Source organism: Hyperoodon ampullatus (assembly GCF_949752795.1).
Source record: "Hyperoodon ampullatus genome assembly, chromosome: X".
Taxonomy (NCBI): Eukaryota; Metazoa; Chordata; class Mammalia; order Artiodactyla; family Ziphiidae; genus Hyperoodon; species Hyperoodon ampullatus.
Genome location: NC_136913.1, coordinates 28,099,953 through 28,122,680, shown reverse-complemented (window position 1 = coordinate 28,122,680; position 22,728 = coordinate 28,099,953).

The window sequence follows — 22,728 nt, the reverse complement described above, 5'->3', positions numbered from 1 at the left end:
ATTACTCAGAACTATCCTCACCCAAGATTGGAAACTCTGAATTTTCCCTTCTGACCACATTCTCCTATTTTACTACCTATCCCACTCATGTTTCTACAAGATGTATATTTCTATCGTTGGAGCCCAACCCATCTTATTTAAAAACACCCCTTTTGGTTCTACTTACTTCACCTTCCATTGGGCCCACCTTGCAAATTATCAACCAGTGGGTGCACCCTCCACCTTACTTTTCTGCTCTGGCTGCTGAGCTTCTGAAGGTTCTATAGGTTGAAAAGCACAAATGTCTCATTAGCTGGCCCCTGAGGGCTTCTGAGTCATTCCTTTGTTTTCAAAATATGTTTTGCGGGGCTTCCCTGGTGGCGCAGTGGTTGAGAGTCCGCCTGCCGATGCAGGGGACACGGGTTCGTGCCCCGGTCCAGGAAGATCCCACATGCCATGGAGCAGCTGGGCCCGTGAGCCTGGGCCCATGGCCACTGAGCCTGCGCGTCAGGAGCCTGTGCTCCGCAACGGGAGAGGCCACAACGGTGAGAGGCCCGTGTACCGCAAAAAAAAAAAAAAAAAAAAAAAATGTTTTGCTCTGTTTTTTATAATGATCAGGTAGTGTGTTAGATGTTGGTAATTGAGAGATGAAAGAATGAGTTCTGTCTTCAAGTGACTCACAAATAAATAGTAAATTGTAATATATTTGGTTCTTGCCTTAGTCTTCTTTTAACAGCTGTGACTCAGTGTGGTTCAGAAAAACTTGAGGATTGGAGGTGGTGACTTTGTCATTACATTTGGTTCAAAAAGTGTTCCCACTTGTACCGAGAGCCTAAACAGAGACTCTAGGTCCCTTCACCATGGGTCATGCCAGCATCATCCTCTTACCACTTCCTTAATTAATACCTTGAAACAGAACTTTCTTTCCATTATACATGCTCTTTCTCCACCACACCAGGCATGAGGAGTCCCCTCAGTAGATGCTACCTAACTGTGAACTGTACCAGGTGAGAATCTGGAGTAATAAGAAGATCTACGAAGCAAGCTGGAAAGAGAGAAGTGTATAAAAAAGAGAGAAGAAATGTTCCGAGAGTAAGTATCTGACACAAGAGACTACAGAAGCCTGGAAGTCAAAATTATTTTCTAGGGAGAGAATGTCCATTGGACTTTTCAACTAGGAGAGCATTGGAGATCTTTTCCCAAGCGTGTTCAGTAGAGGTAGTAGCCAGGGGCAATGGCTTGGGAGCTAATAGGGTGAATCTGAGGTGTTTATGATACATGCAGAAGGAGGCTGAAAACGCAGACCTGGAATTTGGACAAGACATTTGTGTGGGATATAAAGATCTTGGAATCAACAATATGCAAGAATTAACTCATGGAAAATCTATGAAGTTTAGAAGAGTATCAAGATTGGGATTGTAGTGAAAACTAAGGTTTACAGCAAGAGTAGAGGGAGCTAAGGCTGTAAAGGAGACTGACACAGAGTGGCTAGAGAGGCAAGAAAATGATGTCACTCCATGTGGTGGACAGTAAGGACAACTGTTAAAATTTGTAGGGAGGACATCAGAGAGAGAAACATTTAGTTTTAGCAACTGGGAGGTCACTGGGAATCTCTGAAGTTTCAGTAAAGAAGAGCTGTCATAGGTCAGACCATAATGTGTTGAGAAAGTAAATTTATTGAGTGTAGACTACTCTTTTAACCATTTTTTACAGTGCATAAAAGGAGAAAGGCTAATAATATGGCCTCGAGGAAAATGTAGGGCCAAAAAAAAAAAAAAAAGATTAGTGCTTGTCTGTTTTTCATTTGTTTGTTGTTTTAAAGGTGGAAGATAAAAATAGCCTTTTAGAGATCTAAGTAATTGAAGAGAGAAGTGAATTAATAAAGTAAGATCACTAAGGAAGAAGGAAAATATGAAAACCATAGCACAAGGGCTTGGACTAGGTTGGGGAAAGAGACAAATGCCTCGTAAACTGAAGCTAGAGGGAAGAGGTGAGGTTGATCCAGATATAAGATAAGTGGATACTTTTGGGTTCAGTAACTTCTGTTGCAGTCGGAGAGTGGGCTGGAGGACATGGTCTGCCTTGTCAACTCGCTTCAATTTCTTGATAGCAAGTGTTCTATACATTTTAATTTTACATTTCCCAAAATCTAAAGTAAAGCTTCACTCAGCCCTTCCAGAAAAGGAAAACGTAATGGATTCTTATTACATGACAAGAAAAAACAAAAACATAACATGATTTTAAAAATCAGGAGAAACAAACCTTACTTTATCTGTGAACTCTGGAGGAATGTTAGCTGTATTAGAGACTTTCTTTGGCTAGGGATAGGGCATGGGACTCTGACAAAGACATTCAAGCTGGCAGGCTATTGGCATTAGAAAAGCCCGCCAACAAAGCTTTAACCTTAGGACTAAAGTTCAGATATTGTTCAAGGCTGGAGAAGCTTGGCAAAAAATAGAGGATTTGGCTGCTGGGAATGTTATAAAGGCAGCAGGATACAGTTACCATAGTGGTTGAATAAGAAAGGTAATTCTTTCCAGGAAAAAGCAAAAACCCAGAGATAAGATAAAACCAGAATTAGAACTGATAACTTGATGTTGAGGATTAAAACAGAATTTATTAAATACTTTATGACTATAACCCAGTGGTTCTCAACCGTGGAAACATCCAGGGAGCTTTTACAAAAACCACTGAAGCCTGGATATCACTCCTGGAGTCTAACTGGCCTGGGAAGAGACCTGGACATCAGGATTTTTACAAGCCTCCTTAGATAATTCTAATGGATAGTGAAATTGAGAACCATGACTCAAACCAGAATCTGTCCCAGAGGTGGAAATGAGACTGGAAGGAATCAGACACTTCTTAATGTTCCTAAAATTCTGAATTGACTGGATAAAAATTAATTTTGTCATTTCCCTGCATCCCTCCCCACCCCCAATGCATATTCTCTGGCTTTCTACGAATCTCCAAATGATTTAGGCTCAAAAAAGTTATCTATATACTTCTTTTCTTTTTTTGTTTTAATTTTTATTTTTGGCTGCATTGGGTCTTCGTTGCTGCTCGTGGGCTTTCTCTGGTTGTGGTGAGCGGGGGCTACTCTTCGTTGTGGTGCGCGGGCTTCTCATTGCTGTGGCTTCTCTTGTTGCGGAGCACGGGCTCTAGGCACGCAGGCTTCAGTAGTTGTGGCACACGGGCTTCAGTAGTTGTGGCACACGGGCTTCAGTAGTTGTGGCACGCGGGCCTCAGTAGTTGTGGCTTGCAGGCTTCAGTAGTTGTGGCGCATGGGCTTAGTTGCTCCGCAGCATGTGGGATCTTCCTGGGCCAGGGCTCAAACCCGTGTCCCCTGCATTGGCAGGCAGATTCTTAACCACTGTGCCACCAGGGAAGCCCTATATACTACTAAGAGAAAGTTTCCAAGTTCATATTCCTTCTCAGCCCTCTCTCTATCCTATGAGCCCAGGAATGACCATTTGACACCTTTTCTTGAAACCTTACCCAGAATATTTCTTCTCTTCATTCCCACTGTGACCCATTTTACCTACACCACAAGTAATGAAAAACCTGATTAACTATTACTGCATAAATTATATTTCACGTCTAGTCACCCTGCCCTCCAGTGTTTATCCTCTAAGCAATTCAATATGTATCTTCCTGATACACTTGTCTTCATATTTCTCAGGTAGTCTCAAGAGTTCCATCATCTATTGAAAGAGCCTCACCTTGGCATTCAAGGCCTTTGTGGTAGACTCTGTTGATGCTCCTTCCCATATATTCTCAGCTATCCTGAGTTCACCTGAATCTACAGGTGGACACAGTTCCCAACCTGTTGTCAAATTTTCATCTCGAGCCCCTGTGTTTCTCCTTCTCTCTCTAAGGGATTTCCCCAGCAACCTGGGAGTTCGACTTGCTGCCTGCAGTAGCAACCCAGAAGTCTGGTGCTGTAGTAAGCTTTATTCCTCGATCCTCATCCAATGTGGAATGAGACTTCAAAGACAAACGCCCTAGCTTCCCCCTCCTCCAGTGGAATAATTCTACACTGTGTTCCACATGGTTTACTAGGGGAATCCCTAAAGGGACTGGGCCCCAGTTACCCACAGAGGTAACCCGCTCATCAATGAACCCTGTTTTGGTGCTTTTCTCCCTTCACTGTCTCACTTCCTCATTTACACTTCTTGAGAGTAATTCCCAAATAAACAAACTGCATGCACCCAAGTCCTTGTCTCAGAGTCAAGTTTGAGGGGAATCCAAACTAAAATTGCCCTTTACTACATCTGACCCAAATTAACCTTAAGAGTACTCCACACCAAACTGGAAAACTTCAAATTCTCAGAGGATTTTCTCATCCCCATCCAATATTCACATCATCCCCTTCCTTAGAAAAGCCTTGCTGCCCATTAAAAGAGCATCTCCTTCAATACCCAGCTCACATTCAGCCTCTACGAAATTATGCTCAGTGTTTCCAAGATCAAAGAGCTCTCTGGATTGTCTCAACTCTCATAGCTCTTCGTACATTCTCCTCTTATTGGACACACACAAACGTAAATTATAAGTGGAATCATAATATAAATGTGCTGTTCAAACTGTGGATAGGCTCAATTTGAAAAAAAGCTTTTTTCACTTTTTCAAACAAGCAGGTTTGAAGAAAAATGGATTTTTAACAAGTGAACCAAACCAAATACAAACTATCATCTAATGTTCTGCAGATCACAGACATGGATTGTTAAGAGAGAAAAAATAACAAAGGTTACCATTATTACCAATAGACTTCATTGTGTTCAGGGAAAGGCTTATGTTTCTAAAATAAATACTAAGTTATAGGTTGAATATAGTTACTATAATTATAATGGTTAATATGCTAACTAATAAGGATGAATATCATTATTATAATTCTATATTTTGGTAGATACTTCTATCTTAAATAGATAGATTGGTAGAAAAATAAAATATGACTAAGACATGATTTGAAGGCATTCAGTAAAGGATAGGACATTACTTCTCTTAATCTATGTGGAAACTCACTTCCCTTTGAAAAAAAGAACATGGTTTTGTCTCTCGAGATTGATTATCCCTTTGCTTTTGGGAAAGCATTAAGATGACATACACACTTCCAGGTACAGTTAAGACCAATATTTCTCTTTCTTATTCAATCTTTTATGTAGTGCTCTCAAAGTTCTTTTTCAAATAGGATTCAATCCAGCAAATATTTATTGAGAGTCATACATACAAGGTCTTGTGTTAAGCAATGAGGGGGTACAAATGTGAATATAACAAGATCCTGGCCCTCAAGGGGTTTGCAGATACCCTGGGCCAATTTATTTATGAGTGAGTTTTGTATGAAACCAGCTCTTTACTAGTGTGAAAGATTTTAAAAACCATGGCATAGCTGCTGGTGGCAAAACTTGATTAACCCTCCTGTTTTATGTCCCCTAAGACTCAATGATGAAGACAGAGAGAAGAAGACCTTAAAGACTTTTACTTCCTAGTCCTTTTTAAAAGAGAATGTAGGGCTTCCCTGGCAGCACAGTGGTTAAGAATCTGCCTGCCAATGCAGGGGACACGGATTCGAGCCCTGGCCTGGGAAGATCCCACATGCCGCGGAGCAACTAAGCCCATGTGCCACAACTACTGAGCCTGCAAGCCACAACTACTGAAGCCTGCGTGCCACAACTTCTGAAGCCCGCGCGTCTAGAGCCTGTGCTCCACAATGAAGAGCAGCCCCCGCTCGCCGCAACTAGAGAAAGCCCGCGCACAGCCACAAAGCCCCAATGCAACGAAAAATAAATAATAAATAAATAAATAAATATTTTAAAAATCATTAAAAAGAATGTAAATTTAACCAAAGGAATAGAAATTTCTTTACCATTATGCTTTTGTAATAAACAGTACCTTTAAAGACTTAATGTCATTTACAACTAAACAAGCTCTTAATTATATATGACATTCAACAAATGGCTAAATAATGAAAATCTGTCTGAGATTGAAAATAACTGCCTTGGATTAAAACAGAAAAAAAAGCAGCTCTGTTGTTAATCATGATGAGAGGGCAGAAACAGACAGTAGTTGCAAAATTAACAGGAAACACTGGTTCACTCAAGGCTATGCATCCACTCTCCCCACCCCCTGCCCTGATTTTAATTTTTACTGCTTTCTTACCAATAATGCTCCCAAGTCACTCTGCTATTTCTATCACTGGGGATACCCAACTGTTAAACTGCCCTTGAGACATGACAACACCAACCTTTAGTTAAGCCCTGCTCTCCCTGATGCCACCTCAGAAACACTAACCAGTTCAGAATCCCCACTTCGCTGACACCCTCTACTGAATCCTTCAACAGGAACCCAAACCTTATAAAAGATGCCTCCGTCTTTCCTCTTGTTGAGAGCGGAAATTCACAGTCTCTCTGGGGTGCCCCCCCCTCACTTCACTGAGGCAATAAATGTGATTATGTCAGACTCTAGGCTTGTCTCTGGTGATCTTTGGCTCATTAGGCTTTAACAGCACACACGTGCACACAGAATAACAAATACTGAAGTACTGTAACAACACCAATAACAAACCTCAACATACTCTTCATAGTTGACCTGGGAGGTAAAACACTTATTTAAATTATTTAAAAACTTAGTGTGATTTATCTCTTGGAATTGACTTTAGGGATGAGGGTTCTCATTTTCTCCCTCCCTCCCTCCCTTCCACTTTTTCCTTTCCTCCTCCTCCCTCCCTCCCAGTAGTCTTTGATGATAAATACATTGATTATGGATCTGCATCTTGGAAGTAACCAAATATTATTTGGATACATACTGGCTTTGCACCCCCTTCCATCCCGGTAAGATATCTGTTTAAAACTCATTCTGAATTTCTGTTAGGAAAAAACTCTTGATGTACATTTTTAAATATAATGACTCCATGAGCCCTTCAAATGTACTGGTTACTGCCATTTTTGCATAAGTGGGTGATAAAAAGGTGTAGAGTTTCTCTCTATGGTAAAATGTGATAATATATCCTTGTGCATAGACAATGTACTGTTGCCCAATATTTTCTCACTGATGTTCCGAAATAGAAAATTCAAACCATTACATACTTAGTTACTTATATTCAATATATTATCTTTTCTCAAAAAATAATTTGAGTTGACTACCGGTAGTTTAAATCATTTGAATTGTCCAGTCACCTGTGAGTGAGATAAAAGGCCCTATTATGTTTTAAAAGGGTCTGTTAATCTGCCTACCTATGCTTTTAGGAATCTCCTGCTTTCCCTTCAAATTATCCTTCCTGAGTCACTTAGAGAATCCTTTGATTTAGAATTACTTTTCACTGGTTTGCCTGGGTACTGTTTTGGATTTATCTCTTCACACTACTCAGTTTTTTTCTGAGTTTACCTTCATCTGAGACACAACCTTAAGTTACCCTATTCCCCATGCCTTAAAACCATGAACCATCTCTCTATAGTCTTGAATTTCTTGAATTTAAGTTAGTATTAATGTGAACTAGATTGTTATAAATTAACATGTTAATTATAATCCCCAAAGCAACCATGAAGAAAATCATTTTTAAATATATCATAAAACAAGAAAGGAACCAAAATAGTACATTAAATATACTATTAAACACAAGAGAAGACAGTAGAAGATGAACTGAGGAGAAAAAATATAAAACACATAGAAAACAAAAGCAAAATGACAGAAGTCCTTCTCTATCAGTAATTCCATTAAATGTAATTGGATTAATCCATTAGGACTAGTGGGTCAATTTGTCAAGAAAATATAGTAATTATAAACATACATGCATCTAACAATGCAGCCCCAAATATATGAGGCAAAAACTGACAGAATTGAAGGAAGAAATAGACAGTTCAACAATAATAGTTGGGGACTTCAATACTCTGCTTTTAGTAAACACTAGAACAACTAGACAGATGATCAATAAGGAAATATAAGACCTGAATAATACTATAAATCAACCAGACCTAACAGACATACACAGAGCACACCTTCCAACAACAGCATGTTACACATGCCTCTCAAGAACACATGGAACATTCTCCAGGACAGACCACATGTCATGCCACAGAAGAAGTCTCAATAAATTTTTTAAAAAGATGAAGTCATACAAAATATCTGTTGTGATCACAATGAAATGAAATTAGACATTAGTAACAGAAAGAAATCTGGAAAATTCACAAATATGTGGAAATTAAATAACACACTTTTTTTTTTAACACACTCTTAAACAGAAAATGGGTAAAAGAAATCACCAGGGAAATTAATAAATATTTGAGATAGATAACAATGAAAGTACAATATACCAAAACTTATGAGATGTAGCAAGAGCAGTACTAAAAGGTAAATTTATAGCTGTAAATTCTTACATTGAAAAAGAAGAAATATCTCAAATCAATGACCTAAGTTTACACATTAAGCAATCAGAAAAAGAGCAAACTAAACACAAAACGAGTAGAAGGAAGGAAATAATACAGATTAGAGTGGAGATAAATAAAATAGAGAACAGAAAAATGATAAAGAGAATCACTGAAATCGAAACTTGGTTCCTTCAAAAGATGAATAAAATTGACAAGCATTAGCTAGACTGACCAAGGACAAAAGAGACTAAACTCAAATTAGTAAAATCAGGAATAACATTAGGAATATTGCTACAAACCTTGCAGAAATAAAAAGGATTATAAGAGAACACTATGAACAATTATATACCAACAAATTAGACAACCTAAATTAAATGGGCAAATTCTTAGACACACAAACTACCAAATCTGACTAAGCAAGAAATAGAAAATCTGAACAGACCTATAACAAGCAAAGAGTTTAAATCAGTAAGCAAACAACTTCCAACAAAGAAAAGTCTTGAACCAAATGGCTTCACTAATAAATTCTACCAAATGTTTAAATACCAATTAACACCAAATCCTCCTCAAACTCTTCCAAAAAACAGAAGAGGAGGGACTACTTCTATTCTCACTTTATGAGTATTCCCCTGATACCAAAATGATACAAAGACATCATAAGAAAACTACAGACCAATATCCCTTATGAATATAGATGCAAAAATCCTCAACAAAGTACTAGCAAAATTAATCCAGTAGCATGTTAAAAGGACTATACACCATGCCCAGTGGAACTTATCCCAGAAATATAAGGATGGTTCAACATATAAAAATCAATTAATGTAATACATATTAATGGAAATGAAGGAAAAAGACAACATGATCACCTCAGTTGATCAAGAAAAAGCACTAGACAAAATCCAGTAACCTTTTATGATAAAAAAAAAACACTCAACAAACTAGGAATAGAGGGGGAACTACCTCAATATGATGAAGAGCACCTATGAAAAATCCACAGCTAACATAATAATGGTGAAAGACTAAAAGCTTTTACTGTAAGATCAGGAATAAGCCAAAGATGTCTTTTCTGGCCATTTCTATTCAATAGTGTACTGGAAGTTCTACCCAGGGCAATTAGGCAAGAAAAAGTGATGAAAGGTATCAAAATTGGAAAGAAAGAAGTAAAACTGTCTCTATCATATTTAAGATCATATCAATGACATAATCTTATGTACAGAAAACCATAAAGAATAAAACAAACTATTTGTGTTAATAAACAAGGTCAGCAAAGTTGCAGGATACAAGATCAACCTACAAAAATCAACTGTATTTCTATAAAGTAACAATGAACAATCTGAACACAAACTTAAGAAAATTCCATCTACAACTGTACCATGAAGAATCAAATACTTAGGGATAGATTTAAACAAAGAGGTGTGAGACTTACACAATGAAAACTATGAAACATTGTTGAAAGAAATTAAAGAAGACCTAAATAAATGGAAAGACATCCTGTGTTCATGGATTGGAAGATTTAATGTTAAGGTAGCAATACTCTCCAAATTGATCTAAAGATTCAATGAAATCCCTATCAAAATTTCAATGTCTTTTTTTTCAGAAATGAACAAACTAATCCTAATATTTGTATGGAATTACAAGGAACCACAAATAGTCAAAACAATCTGGAAAAAGAAGTATAAAGTTGGATAACTTCACATTTACTGATTTCAAAACTTACTACAAAGCTACTGTAACCAAAACAGTATAGTACTGGCATAAGAATAGCCATACAGATCAATGGAATGAAATTGAGATTCCAGGAATAAACTCTTACATATATGGTCAACTGATTTTCAATGAGATTGCCAAGACCAATCATTGAGAAAAGGACAGTCTTTTCAACAAATGGTGTTGGGATAACTGGATATCCACATGCAAAAAAATGATTTTGTACCCCTAACTCATACCACATACAAAAATTAATTCAGAATGGATCAATACATAAATGTAAGAGCTAAAATTATAAAATTCTTTGAAGAGGACATATATGTAAATCTTTGTGACCATAGATTAGGCAGTGGTTTCTTAAATGTGACAACAAAAGCACGAGCAACAAAAGGAAAAATAAATTTGACTCCATCAAAATTTAAAACTTGTGTATCAAAGGACCTGTCAGGAAAGTGAAAAGACAATCCACAAAATGGGAGAAAATATTTGCAAGAGATTAATATCTAGAATATACAAAGAATTCTTACTGCTCTTACAAACAACCAAATTTTAAAAATGGGCAGACTCAAATAGACATTTCTCCACAGAAGATATTCAAATACCTGGTCAACAAATGCATGAAAAGATTCTCAGCATCACTGATCATTAGGAAAATGTAAATAAAAACCACAATGAAATACCACTTCACACCCACTAGGATGCTATAATTTAAGAAGAAAGAAACAAACAGAAAATAAGAAATGTTGGTGAGGATGTGGAGAGGTTGTAACCCTCATAAATTCCTGGTACTGTGAAAAAAGTTTGGCGGTTCCTCAAAAAGTTAAATATAGAATTATCATATAACCCAGTAATTCCACTCCTAGGTATATACCCAAGAGAAATGAAAACATATATCCAAATAAAAATTTGTACATGAATGTTGATAGCAATATTATTCATAATAGCCAAAAAGCAAAAATAACCCCAAAATAAAAAACATCCAGTGTCCATCAATGGAATGGATAGAGAATATGTGGTACATTCACACAATGAGATAAATTTGGCCATAAAAAGAAAAGAAGTACTCATACATCCTACAACGTGGATGAACCTTGAAAACACTACGCTAAGTGAAACAGGCCACACACAAAAGGCCACATATTGTATGATTCCACGTATATGAAATGTGCAGAGCAGGCAAATCCATAGATATAGACAGCAGATTAGTGTTTGCTAGGGTTTGGTGGGAAACAGGAATGTGGAGTGACTGCTTAATGTGTTCAGTGTTTCTTTTTGAGCTGATGAAATGTTCTGGAATTAGATAGTGGTGATGGTTGCACAGCACTGTAAATATACTAAAAGGCACTGAATTGTACATAAAAATGGTTAAAATGGTGAGTTTGTGTTATATGAATTTTATATCAATAAAATGAACCTCTTTGAATAACATTTTTGATAGACTGTGAATTGTTAGACCCAAATGGGAATCACTCATATTTTGGTGCTCAGAATGAAAACTCCAGGTAAAAAGCACTTATTTCAAAACACAGTAAACCTATAACTCATACTTCTTTCTTTCTTTCTTTTTTTTAAAGATTTACTTATTTATTTATTTATTGCTTCAAAAGGATCAAGTAGGATCAATGGCTGGCAATCCCTGGGAGGCAAATTTTTTTTTGAATTTTTGAATTTATGTTTTTATACAGCAGGTTCTTATTATAGTTATCCATTTTATACATATTAGTGTATATATGTCAATCCCATACTTCTCATACTTCTTAGGATGAGCCACTTATTACAAAGTCATAGAGAAGCTTGAGCATTTGCGGTAATGCCTACAGGCTGGGTCAGGGGAAAGGAGGATAGCTAAGACTTCAAAATGGCATATTTCACATGTCAGATATAATAGCTTATTTTTATATTTTGGAACATATTCTATACTAGAAGTGGCTGCCTACTCTGAAATCCGTTTTCTCCTCCTTTTCTAGTGATAGAACCCTTGACTTTTACCATAGCACATGGCTGTGCAAAATAAAGATTACTTTTCCCAGTCTTTGTTTTCAGCCAGGTATGGCTTTGTAACTAAGTTCTGTTCAATGATAATGTAAAGAAAATGGTGGCATGCTAGCTTCTTGGTAAACAAGTATAAAGAGATATTTTACCACTTATTCCTTATCTCATTCATCCTCCTGATGGCTGGAATGTGGATTTGACGGCTGGAGCTACAGAAGTCATGTTGACGATAGGCAGTAGGCTAACAGTCATGGTGGAGAAGGAAGATGGAAGGATGTGCATGAGGGGTCCTTGATGAACATGGAGATGCCTTAACAGCCATGAAGTTTCCATCCCCAGACTAATTATCAATGAGATAGAAGTGAACTATGTTGTTCAAGGTACTCTTATTTTGGATTGAATGACTGAGTGCCACAAAGAGACAAACCTAACCTTATCCAGCTAGGGCTTTAATAAGAGACATGGGAGAGAGACTGAAATGATTTGAACATTCCAAAAGTTTTAAATAAAAATTTAAAAGTAAAAGGGATTACGTATTTCAGAGAAGATAAACCCAAGGAAGTAACATGAGGCAAAGTCCTGATAGATATTCAGTAATAGCCATGGGAAGGAGAGGGAAAGTGTCAAATGCTGTATTTAAACATAAGACACTCTTTGGCTGCTCTCTTAAGTACACATTCTCACTGAAGTTAATGAGAATTCTAAATTGTGCCAACCAATATTGTGATGATAAAGTACTCCAAAAGATAGAAATCCACTTTACTCAGATTGGATTTATCGCCTTTCAAAATGTGTGTGCGACTATTGCCAACATATAAAAACCCTCAAGCTACCATGATATCTGTATCAAGATAAAGAAAAGAAAGAATCACCCAAAAAAATCCCCGCATGCCTAAAGAACGCACTCTTCAGTCTGATTATAGAATGGGTCATGTGAAAGACATGACCCATTCTATAATTCTGTTCTGCCAGATTATTTGTTACAAGATATTAACTACAAAATTTTCTTTTATGTCTGCAAATGTAAGGAAAGGGGAAGTAAGGCTTCTTTTTTTGAATTGAAGTATAGTTGACTAGCAATATTGTGTGTTTCAGGTGTACAGCAAAGTGATTCAGTTATAGTTTTTTCAGATTATTTTCCCTTTTACATTATTATAAAATACTGAATTCCCTGTGCTATATAGTAAGTCCTTGTTGCTTATCTGTTTTATATATAGTAATCTGTATCTATAAACCCCATATTCCTAATTTATCCCTCCTTCCTTCCCTTTCCCCTTTGTTAACCATAAGTTTGTTTTCTATGTCTGAGTCTGTTTCTGTTTTGTATATAGATTCATTTGTATTATTTTTTATATTCCACATATAAACAATAAATAATATCTGTCTCTGTCTGACTTACTTCACTTAGTATAATAATCTCTAGGTCCATCCATGTTGCTGCAAGTGGCATTATTTCATTCTTTTTTATGGCTGAGTAATATTCCATTGTATATATGCACCACATCTCAAACCAATTGTCTGTTCATGGGCACTTGGGTTGTTACCATATCTTGGCTACTGTAAATAGTGCTGCTATGAACACTGGGGTGCACACATCTTTTCAAATTAGAGTTTTCATCTTTTCCAGATATACACCCAGGAGTGGGATTGCTGGATCATATGGTAACTCTATCCTTAGTTTTTTAAGGAACCTCCATACTGTTTGCCATAGTGGCTGCACCAATTCACATTCCCACCAACAGTGTAGGAGGGTTCCCTTTTCTCCACAGCCAAGTGAGGTTTCTTTTTTTTTTTAAATTTAATTTAATTTAATTTTTTTGGCTGTATCGGGTCTTCATTGCTGCACGTGGGCTTTCTCTACTTGCAGGGAGCGGGGGGCTACTCTTCCTTGCGGTGCGTGGGCTTCTCATCGCGGTGGCTTCTTTTGTTGCAGAGCATAGGCTGTAGGCACGCGGGTTTCAGTAGTTGTGGCACGCGGGCTCAGTAGTTGTGGCTCGCGGGCTCTAGAGCGCAGGTTCAGTAGTTGTGGCGCATGGGCTTAGCTGCTCTGCGGCATGTGGACTCTTCCCGGATCAGGGCTCGAACCCGTGTCCCCTGCGTTGGCAGGCGGATTCTTATCCACTGTGCCACCAGGGAAGTCCCATGAGGTTTCTTTTCAAATACATATTGACACTCATAAATTAGATACAGAAAATGTAAAGTAGCTCAACCTCTCCATACATCGTGATGGTACTGTCAACATACCCCACTTGTTACCTCTCACACTCTGTCCCAGCCACATGTGTATCTTTTCAGTTCCTTGAACATGCTGAGATGTTTTGCATTTGAGAGCTTTGGCCCAGGTCTAACTTCCACCTGAAAGGCTTTCCCTTTCCCTGGCAAATCCCATGTACCCTTCAGGCCCTGACTTAAGTATGACTTTCTGACTTAAGTATGACTTTCAAAGAAAGTATTTCCTGAGACCCATATTGAAGGAAATAATCAATAGAAAATGCTTAGTATGGTACCTGAAACATGCTAAGTGCTCAATAAAAATCTGCTAAATGAAAAGACTTTCATTGTGCAATAATGCAAAACAGGTCAAACATGCAAGACACTGAAAAATATCCTTGTATGATAGAACTTGAAGTTTTTGGACATCTGTATATATATAGTGTCTCAGTGATTTCAGTAAAGATTTAAATAAATTATTTAGGCATAAAACATATTTTAATTATCTTATGTGAGTTAACTGCTCATGTTTGGGCAAAAAGCCTTTGTCTAATTTATGTTCAGAATGATTGTTAGAGAAAATTTTATGTCATCAGTTTCTGTTTCAAAGGCGCATCACACTGTTTGTAGGAGCAATATGGCACTGGGAGCAGGAGGAAGGTCAGCTTTCATGGTAATAAAACACACCTGCATTGTTACATATTAACTAAAATAACAGACCCTGGGATGAATGTCTCCATGATATTGGTAAGTTGAATATAAAAGGTTTGATAGGGAAAAAAATCCTTTCTTTTTCATTTCTTTTATTTGTTTACCTTTTTGTAGCAGTTGTTAAGCAAAGTTTAACCTTCTTCCACCAAATTTTTACTTGGTGAATAACGACAAAGAAGGAAAACACTTTCTGAGCCCACTTAATTGGTTTGTTAATTGGCTGGATAACTGAAGACAGAATGGGGACTTCACTGTTCTCTTGTATTACCTAGGAGAATACTGTAGATCCTAGTTTTAAAATATGATGTTGTGAGCCATCTAATCTGCAAAACTGATTCTGGATCTTAGCATTATATTCTTATTCCTTACATGAATGAGGGGGAGAAGGAATCTGACTTGCTTTGAAGTCTCTGTGGAAGTGGGTTAGTGGTCAAATCAGGGATAAAATTGGGAATACCATTTTTAATAGTGGAAAAATGGTGACTGGGTTGAAATATGTATCGTTTGCCTATAATAGGTGCAACTGTATGTAAGAAATGTGTTTCCTGATACCTGGTATAAGAAAGACTAGTACTGGCCTTCCCTAGTGGCACAGTGGTTAAGAACCTGCCTGCCAATGCGGGGGACATGGGTTCGAGCCCTGGGCCGGGAAGATCCCACATGCCATGAAGCAACTAAGCCCGTGCGCCACAACTATTGAGCCTGTGCTCTAGAGCCCACGAGCCAAAACTACTGAAGCCCATGCGCCTAGAGCCTGTGCTCCACAACAAGAGAAGCCACAGCAATGAGAAGCCTGCACACTGCAACGAACAGTAGCCACCGCTCGCTGCAACTAGAGAAAGCCTGCGCGCAGCAACAAAGATCCAACACAGCCAAAATGAATAAATAAATAAATAAATAAATTTATTTATTTTTTAAAAAAAAAGAAGAAAGACTAGTACTAACAAAGGATGATAGTATTTCCACGTACCAGTAAAATAGTGTTGCCACTTGGCAATAGACCAGTTTTCATTTCACTTGGCCCTCCAGTTTTGAAATTATGTGATTTTTGAGATAAATATTTAAATGTAAGAAATCTGCATTATTTAAAATTTTATGCTCAGAGGAGGATCTTATTAATATTTTGATGCTTTAATATTTAAAAGGAACACAGTGCAAGTCTGTGTAAAATGCAACTTTACTGTGTGGCGAATAGGGAATGTTCCTGGAGTGTAGGTGGCCCTGTGGTAGATGGTATTGTTCATTGCCTCCTTTCACTGCAGAGAGGCTTACATACCCCTGTCTCATTGACATCAGCCTTGGCCATGTAACTTGAAATGCTCCTTCCTGCAGTAAAATTACATATCATGACACTACTGAAATTAGAAGTAGCCATGTAACTTGCTTTAGCCAACAAAATATGGGTAGGAGTGGTGTGTGTCAATCCTAAGCAGAAAATTTATAGACTCATGGATCACCTTATCTCCTTTCCCTCTGTCACAAAACCAGTCATGTTCCAGGTAAAATCTGCTCTATCAACCTGGATTTTGGAGTCAAGATAGCATGAAATGGCACCACAACCTACCCATATCATAAGCAAGAAACACACCTTTGCCCTTTTAGGCCACTGAGTTTTAAGGGGTTGTTATATGGCATAACTTAACCCAATCTGACTGATATAGATCCCAAGATGAAGAAGATGTTGCTTACAAAAATGAATAAGACATGATCTGCATCCTCAAGAACCTCGTTTTATAATAGAGAAATAAATACATCAAAATAATTACAAAACAGTATGTCGAAAGCTAATAGGATATGTGGAAAGTACTATAATTACACTGAAGAAAGAGACAAATCCTATTTAGGGGATTTGGAGAACACTTTATGTAGGAAACAATACTGAATTTGAATTTGGAAGGCTACGTAAGAGTTCAAAGATTCTTTTTTAAAAGGAGGACATTACAGAAACAAATATCATGTTCAAACATTTAAAGGAAATTAATTTTTAAAGGAATAGTGAGAAGCATGACATGTTTTGAGGATGTGTAATGTCCGGTTGGGCATCTGTAACATGGGGAAAACGTTGAAAGACGAATCCAGAAAGGTTGTGAGATTATGAAAGATCTTGTATACCATGTTAGATAGTGAAGATCCAGGCAGATCAGGATTCTAATTTTGCCTCTGCCATTAAATAGTCTCTCCATGGAAATGGACATTAGTTTCTTAATCTGTACAATGGGATCGATAACACCTACCTCATAGATCTTGTTTAGAGAATAAAAGAAGTATCTAATGCTCAATAAATCTTAATTCCCTCCCAGACCCATTATGCTAAGGAGGTGATGTTTCATGTAATGGGATGTGTTTGGAGTGTTTTTTAAAGCAATGGAATGATGGGATCAAAATCATACTTTAGAAAGATCACTCTGGAAGCATTTGGAAGATGAATAGTTCAGGGGGATGATGAGAGGCAGGGAGGCCAGTTAGGAGTTCACTGACATAATACAAGAGATTATGAGGACTCAAGCTAAGGCAGTGATAATACCTGGCTCTTCCCTTTCTTCTTATGAATTCCTTAGATGTCATGTGCATATATCAATGCTCTCAACAAGGCAGGGAAGCACAAGAGAACTACATGTGGTTTCCTGGGGTCCCAATTTTCCAAAGGTGAATGATGCTGACCCCTTGCTAGCCACACTAGTATAGGTACTGAACCCTTGCTATCGGAAGTCATGCATTTTGGTACTTTTCAGGGTCTAGGTTACTCTGCCTCACCCCGTGTTTCAAGTCCTACCCTTCACCACTACTTCTGTCCCAATCCCCTTATCACTCTGCTGATCTGATAAACTGATCAGTGTTAATGTGATAATGGGACAAAATCTTTTCATTAATTACAGTTTCCATGTTTGCCTTTCATCTGTGCTTTCTGGAGAATTTATTATCCCCAGATATTACTACTACTACTACTATTATTATTATTATTATGTAATGACTATGATGTTGGGTTTTATTCTTAAGATCAATGATTCTCAAACTTAGCTGCTCATTAGAATTACCTGGGGAGTTTTTCAAACTCTCTATGCCCAGGTCATGCCTTATACTAATTAAATTAGAATCTCTGGGAGTGGGATCCAGTCCTAAGTAAGTAATTTTTCAAACTTTCCAGGTGATACCAAAGAGCAGCCAAATTTGAGAAGCAGAGATTGATGGAGTGACCTGCAAGCTTTAATGTGCACGCAAATCATCTTCGGGATCTTGCTCAACTGCAGATTCTGATTCAACAGGTTTGGGGCAAGACCTGATTCTGCATTGCGAACAAGCTCCCAGATGATTCTGGTGCTCTGGTCTGAAGACCACACTTTGCGTAGCCAGGACTTAGTGAACCATTAATATCTCTATGACGAAACCATTTTAGAATATTTTAAAGGCAACATTATTATTTGTGATTATCAAGGAACAATTTTCTTCTTCCCTTTTACTCCCAGAGATACATTTGGAATTTTGACCAAGTATGTGCCCATTGTTTAGCCATCCCTTTTACGTTATTAGTAATTGATCGAGTGGTGATTAAAAGCCAATGTGCTTTTACTTAACTAAAATACAGCTGAGATTTGCACATAGTGAAACATTTCACTATACAATTTACCCTTCTAATAGGACTCAATGGCCTTGATATGTGAAAGACCATGCTGTACTGACCTGACCCTTAATCAAAGAACTTTAAAAAAATACCAAGCAAACCAATGCATAATTGTAATTAAGAATGTTAAATCAACATTTAATAGATGACAAACAAGGTAAACCCATTTAGAATGATCTTTTCTGTCTGAAAAGGAAGTACTTATTATGAGATTAAAGTTTATCTGCTGAATTAAAAGATGTCAATAAAACAAAAGTTACTTCACTCAGCTTTTGCACAGCAAAGGAAACCATCAACGAAATGAAAAGACAACCTACTGAATGGGAGAAGATACTGGCAAATCATATGACCCATAATGGGTGAATATCCAAAATACCGAGTTGGCCAAAAAGTTCGTTTGGGGTTTTCAGTAAGATCTTACAGTAAATCCCGAACCAACTTTTTGGCCAACCCAATACGGAAAAACCCGAATGAACCTTTTGGCCAACCCAGTATAAACAGCTCATACAACTCAGTAACCAAAAAAACTCTGATTTTAAAATGGGCAGAAAACCCGAATAGACTTTTTTCAAAGAAGACATACAGATGGCTAACAGGCACGTGAAAAGATGCTCAACATCACTAATTATTAGAGAAATGCAAATCAAAACCACAATGAGGTATCACCTCACACTTGTCAGAAAGGCTAACATCAAATGTCTACAAATAATAAATGTTGGCGAGGATGTGGAGAAAAGGGAACTCTTGAACACTGCTGGTGGGAATGTAAATTGGTGCAGCCACTACAGAAAACATTATAGAGGTTACTCAAAAAACTAAAAATAGAACTACCATATTCTCCAGCAAATCCACTCCTGGGTATACATTTGAAAAAAGTGAAAACACTAACTCAAAAAGATACATGTACCCCATGCTCACAGCAGCATTCAATAACCAAGATATGGAAGCAACCCAAGTGTCCACCAACAGATGAATGGATGAAGAAGATGTGGCATATATATACAATGGAATATTATTCAGCCATAAAAAACAATGAAATTCTGCCATTTGCAACAGTGTGGATAGACCTAGAGGATCTTATGCTTAGTGAAATAAGTCAGACAGAGAAAGACATACTCTATGTTATCACTTATATGTGGAACCTAAAAGATAAAACAAATGAATATATATAACAAAACAGAAACAGACTCACAGATTTAGAGAACTAGTAGTTACCAGTGGGGAGAGAGAAGGGGAAGGGGCAGGATAGGGGTAGGGGATAAGGAGATACAAACTGTTATATATTTATAAACTATTTATAAAATAAATAAGAAACAAGGATATATTGTACAGCACAAGGATATATCATACAAGGAAATATATCCATTATTTTGTAATAACTTTAAATGGAGCATAATCTGTAAAAATATTGAATCACTATGCTGTGTATCTGAAACTAATATTGTAAATCAACTATAGTTCAATAAAGATATACAAACAAAAATTTTAAAAAGTTAATTCATTCACACATACAGTTCTAGATACCAGAGAAGTGTCAAATTATATTTATTTACATTATAGTACTTCTAGTATAGGTGTATGCTGGCAGAATTTTTGTTTGTTTGTTTTTTATTTATTTTTTTTCTGCTTTATAACAAATTTAATCAGTTATACATATACATATGTTCCCATATCCCCTCCCTTTTGCGTCTCCCTCCCACCCTCCCTATCCCACCCCTCCAGGCGGTCACAAAGCACCGAGCTGATCTCCCTGTGCTATGCGGCTGCTTCCCACTAGCTATCTACCTTACGTTTGGTACTGTATATATGTCCATGTCTCTCTTTCGCTCTGTCACAGCTTACCCTTCCCCCTCCCCATATCCCCAAGTCCATGCTCTAGTAGGTCTGTGTCTTCATTCCTGTCTTACCCCTATGTTCTTCATGACATTTTTTTCCTTAAATTCCATATATATGTGTCAGCATATAGTATTTGTCTTTCTCTTTCTGACTTACTTCACTCTGTATGACAGACTCTAGGTCCATCCACCTCATTACAAATAGCTCAATTTCGTTTCTTTTTATGGCTGAGTAATATTCCATTGTATGTATGTGCCACATCTTCTTTATCCATTCATCCGATGATGGACACTTAGGTTGTTTCCATCTCTGGGCTACTGTAAATAGGGCTGCTATGAACATTTTGGTACATGACTCTTTTTGAATTATGGTTTTCTCAGGGTATATGCCCAGTAGTGGGATTGCTGGGTCATATGGTAGTTCTATTTGTAGTTTTTTAAGGAACCTCCATACCGTTCTCCACAGTGGCTGCACCAATCCACATTCCCACCATATGCTGGCAGAATTTTTATGAAAAGTTTAATTTCTTATTTCTGTGTCCTTTCTTATATGTGGAATTCCAACTTCAAATGCTGCTGAATGGTTATTGAAATAATCTTCAGGATCTGGTCCCTAATGACACCTTTTAGTTTATCCATAAGACTCCAGCTGGAGGAAGGTTACACAAGTGGCATTGGATGGTTTCCCTTTACCAGCCTATAAATCAAATTCTACCATCCTGAATCTCGTGGGCTCCAGAACATTTTTGGCCGAGGCCCTGGAATACCCCCTTGCATTATAAAATTTCTAAAGAAACACACACACACACGCACACAGTCCTAACAGTGTCATGCTTAATAAACTGTTAACCAGGGGCCTGTGACTCAAAGTATAACATATTTTTTGTTTTTCATACGTTTGTCACTGCAGGCTCAGAGAAAGCAATTAGGCTTTCTGGCATTACTAATGTTAGATGCATTTAACTCCAAACTTGAATGACTTATTATCAACTGCAGGATCCCTTATTTCAAATGCATTTTAGATGTATATGTACAGAGAGTTTCAAATGCACACATTTGATTTAGTTGGGCAATATATCACTTCACAAAGTCTGATGCTTCTGACTTAAAGAAATTGCAATCTAACTGTAATAATTCACATGAGGTATTGTCAATCATTTCATACATTCAACAACTTTGTGAAGTAAACACAGATAATACATTTACTCTCATTTTCGAGATTATTAAGCTAGAAATCAGAGTGGTTAAAACATTTTTCATAGAAAAATGAAAACATTTTTCATAGAACAACTAGAACAAAGTTTTTAGGTTTGTATGGAAACACAAAAGACCCCAAACAGCCAAAGCAATCCTGGGAAAGACTGAGCTGGAGGAACCAGGCTCCCTGACTTCAGACTATATTAAAAAGCTACAGTAATCAAAACAGTATGGAACTGGCACAAGGACAGAAATATAGATCAATGGAACAGGATAGGAAGCCCAGAAATAAACTCATGCACCTATGGTCAATTAATCTACAACAAAGGAGGCAGACTATACAATAGAGAAAAGACAGTCTCTTCAATAAATGGTGCTGAGAAAACTGGACAGCTACATGTAAAAGAATGAAATTAGAACATTCTCTAACACCATACACAAAAAGAAACTCAAAGTGGATCAAAGACCTAAATGTAAGGCCAAACACTATAAAACTCCTAGAGGAAAACATAGGTAGAACACTCTCTGACATAAATCACAGCAAGATCTTTTTGGATCTACCTCCTAGAGTAATGAAAATAAAAACAAACAAATGGGACCTGATTAAACTCAAACGTTTTGCACAGCAAAGGAAACCATAAACAAAATGAAAGCCAACCCTTTGGGAGAAAATATTTGCATACAAAGTGACCGACAAGGGATTAATCTCCAAAATATACAAACAGCTCATGCAACTCTATGTCAAAAAAAACAAACAATCTAATAAAAAAATGGGCAGAAGATCCAAACAGACATTTCTCCAAAGAAGACATACAGATGGCCAAAAAGCACATGAAAAGATGCTCAGCATTGCTAAGTATCAGAGAAGTACAAATGAAAACTACAAGGTATCACCTCACACCAGTCAGAATGGCCATCATCAAAAGTCTACAAATGATAAATGCTGGAGAGGGTGTGGGGAAAAGGGAACCCTCCTACACTGTTGATGGGAATGTAAATTGGTGCAGCCACTATGGAGAACAGTATGCTTTAAAAACAATATTTTTAAAAACTAAAAATAGAGCTACCATATGTTCCACCAATCCCACTCCTGGGCATATATCTGGAGAAAACCATAATT